This window comes from Mytilus edulis, chromosome 3 (assembly GCF_963676685.1).
Source record: "Mytilus edulis chromosome 3, xbMytEdul2.2, whole genome shotgun sequence".
Lineage (NCBI taxonomy): Eukaryota > Metazoa > Mollusca > Bivalvia > Mytilida > Mytilidae > Mytilus > Mytilus edulis.
In genome coordinates, this window is record NC_092346.1 from 70,117,306 (window position 1) to 70,121,164 (window position 3,859).

The window sequence follows — 3,859 nt, forward strand, 5'->3', positions numbered from 1 at the left end:
TTCTAACTGACAATTGTCACTGTTTTTATTATCAAGATCTTCGTTAGTACAATCAGGACAATCTTCTCTCTTACATTTTTTATGGGACGCCTAGATAAACCATCAGCATTTGAGTGCAAACTACCACGTCGATGTTCTAAAACCATGTCATACGTATCCAAGGAACGAGATGTAATACCTTCAGGATTTTGAAGTTTTTCAGCCAAATCAAAGAGGCGTGATCTGTCCTGACCTTAAAAGGATGACCTAACAAATAAATGTCTAAACTGCTGAACAAATGTGAAAATGCAAGCAACTCCCTATTAGTAGTACACTATTTTCTTTGTAAATTACTGAGAGTTTTACTGCTATATGCAATCATTTTTTCCTCACCATCTTGGATTTGTGATAAAACAACACCTATACCATTGGCACTTGCCTCAGTATCCAATACATGTGCACCGTCCTCTTACGGATAAACCAAAGTAATCAATAATTCCTTTAATTTATCAAAACTTTTTTGACAATCGTCATACCACTTAAAACTTCTAGCTTTCTTAGTCAACTCGGTGAGGGGGTACGCAATCTCTGAAAAATTTGGAATATATTTCTGGTAATACCCAGCAAGTCCATGACAACTTCTGATCTCGGTTACACTGGTTGGAACTGACTAATTTTTCACAGTCTCAACTTTACTTGGATCACAGCTGACATCTTTATTGGACACTACATGACCCAAAACAAAAAACGAGTTTGAAACATTGCACATCTACTTGGTGTTAGTTTCAAATTGGTAGACTTTAATCTTTGAATAAGTAGTCTCAGATTTTCGAACGTCTTTTCAAATGTTTCTCCAAAAAAATGACGTCATCTAAATAGCATAGACAGCGTTCCCATTGATAGCATTTTAAAACCATTTCGATTAGCCGTTCGAAAGTTGAAGGTGCTCCACAGAGACCGAAAGGAAGTACTATAATATGAAAAAGACCCTTATGTGACGTAAGTTTTTTTATATACTGTCGTGTGATATTTCACATTGCCAATATCCAGACGTTAAATCAATTATACAAAAAATATTTGTTTCCCGAAAGTATCTAAAGACTCATCTATTCTGGGCAAAGGATATGCATCTTTTTTGTAACTGCATTTAATGGACGAAAATCAACACAGAATCTAAATGACTTATCATTCTTGTGACTAGTAATATAGGACTAAACCATGCACTTGAACTTGGCTCTATTGCATTATTTTGAAGCATTTTTTCCATCTCTGTTTCTATAGTTTTTATCCGAGTCAAAGGAACCTTTCGAGGAGGAACACGTATAGGTTTAGCATCTCTCGTGTGATTGGAATGTTTTACAATGCCAGTACGACCCAGTTTTCCATCAGGACTTGTAAAAATATCATGGTGTTCAACTTAATTTTTGTCGAGCCTTCGACTTTTGTTGAAATATCGAGACATAGCGATTCTACATATAAAGCCCAGTTTTAAACTTTAGAATGAAAACAAATGGAATGGCATCATCAGCTCCGAAGGTAACGAGCCGGTCAAGTGAAACCAACTGGGGTTACATAGCATCTGTTGCTAAGCATGGAATATAAATGTATAAATAGCAAGAATAAAACCTCGAATCATGAAATGCGAAAAACGGTAGTAATTTCAGATTAAAAGAATTGACATGTGGGATGAATGGTCAAATGTACGTTTTTCTATTGTTTTAGTGTAAGAGAAGAGTGATAAAATGTTTTCATTTTTTTCATCAGAGCATTTTATCTGAAACGAAGGCAACTATTTACCATGAAAAAATGGTCCTTGAAAACTACCATGATTGAAAACGTTTTTGCCTTTGTTATTGGTATGGTAAAAGAAATACTAATGTAAAAGTCAAGATTGTATACTACATCTACCGTTTTATCGACAAAAGAGTATGTTTTTGTCATGTTAAGGTGAATAACGCAAATGTAAGTAACCGATTACAGGTGTATGTACATGATGGTTATTAATGGCTCTCTGTAATGGTAGTTTCCCTACGACCATTTTCCAACTTAAAAATAAACTCGTTTATTATTTTGACAAGACAGGAACATCCATTATAACATGGAAATATATTTTTCCCGTTTAATTGCGTCATTGAAATATTTCAAAATGTCACAAAAGGATGTCCTAATATTGTTTACTTTTTGATGTAAATAACTTTTTTGTTTTTTGAATGTGCAGACTTACTTGGCCTTTTTGAAAGAAACACACATTATATAGAACAAAGAAGAAAAACATGTGAGTTAATTTATAAATATAAAGTTAATACTATCAATGAAGTTTACAATCTCGATTGTCTTTTACTTATGGGGACAAAGAGGTAGGGGTGGGGGAGTTGGGTAAACATACTTAATATTATGGTAATTGGCTTTCACACATTGTAAAATTTTGTACTTTTGGGGGGTTTCCCACAAAATTTGTTATAAAAAATCTTTTCAGGTGAGATCATCTATTTACCTTATCCGGATTTAATCGTGAAGGTAATTTTGATTTATAAAAAAAAATATTTTCTTACAGAAAATGAAGAGTTTACTTTATATTACTTTTATTGCTGTGACACTATTGTGTGTTGTAAATGGATGGGGTGGTTCTCCTGGTGCACCAGGAAGACCAGGAGAACCAGGACGGCCTGGAGGACCAGATTGGGGTTTTGAAACTACTACTTGGCCTATTGATGGAGGCTGTGGAGGTGAACCTGGTAGCCCAGGAGGCCAGGGAGGACGAGGAGGAAGAGGCTGTTAAGGTTCAAGGTATGTGTTCTTTAAAATGAGAAATTATTTACAATATATGTTCTATATATTGTAAATAATTTCATGTTAAACTTTTAAACATGTTAAACTATTTTTATTCATAATATTTGTTTTATAAAACATGTTAAACTTTTTTTATTCACAATATTTGTTCTATAAAACATGTTAAACATTTTTATTTACAATATTTGTTCTATAAAACATGTTAATCTTTTTTTACATCTGATATTAGAAGTTTTTTTTATAGCTGACTATGAGGTTTGGGTGTTGTTCATTGTTGAAGGTCATACGGTGACCTATAGTTTTTAATTTCTGTGTCATTTCGGTCTCTTGTGGAGATTTGTTTCATTGGCAATCATACCACATCTTTTTTATATAGCAATATCAAAGATTAGAATGGCTTCTATTGATAATAACAAAGTGGACGTAAAACAGATAAATAAACCACATTATAATCAAGTATTGAACAAAGGTACCATTAAGGTACTTGTATACATTGATTACTTTATACGATTTGCAAATAATATCAAACTGCTCTATTTATTAAGTTATTTCTTTTCAGAATTATTGGTTTCCCGTCAGAAGGGCTATTAGGAGATGGACAAAGAATTACCAAAACGAATTTTTAGTTTTAAATAAAAATATTTTAAATGCACCAATCTTATCAATGCATGCATTTGCAAAACGTGTAAGCGTGTACGTATTTTATAGATTTAACTTTGCGCGCCAATTATGATGTTTCTTTTAGAGAATATCTATAATTTTGGAGAAGATGATGCTGGATTGATGATTGACGTCCAGTGGGAAATTAAATACATATTCAGGACGAAAATATGACACGAATATAATCCCTGCTTGTATTGGTATTAGATCTAGACCGACACACTTAGCCTTTTTGTATTTTTCGCTAAGTTCACAATGTAACAGTTCAAAGAAAGACTTGTCGACTTAACGGAATCATTTTTCTGACTACAAGACCATCAGTTTTTGTTCTTCCCTGTAAATACAGCGTGCATAGCGGGAGGTTCAGTTTTTTTCTCTCTCAAGTATTTGGTTTGACCCAGCCAATGAGATTCGAATCCACGACCTCCGA

The 3,859-nt window shown here is 33.5% G+C and overlaps 1 long non-coding RNA gene across 1 annotated transcript; it reads left to right on the plus strand.

Annotated features, from left to right (window-relative positions):
• Nucleotides 1-2,110: 2,110 nt before the first annotated feature.
• On the plus strand, nt 2,111-3,421 carry LOC139514931 (uncharacterized). Its single transcript, XR_011662756.1, has 3 exons — nt 2,111-2,254; nt 2,534-2,766; nt 3,329-3,421. It is a non-coding gene; the product is annotated as an uncharacterized lncRNA (long non-coding RNA).
• The last annotated feature ends 438 nt before the right edge of the window (nt 3,422-3,859 follow it).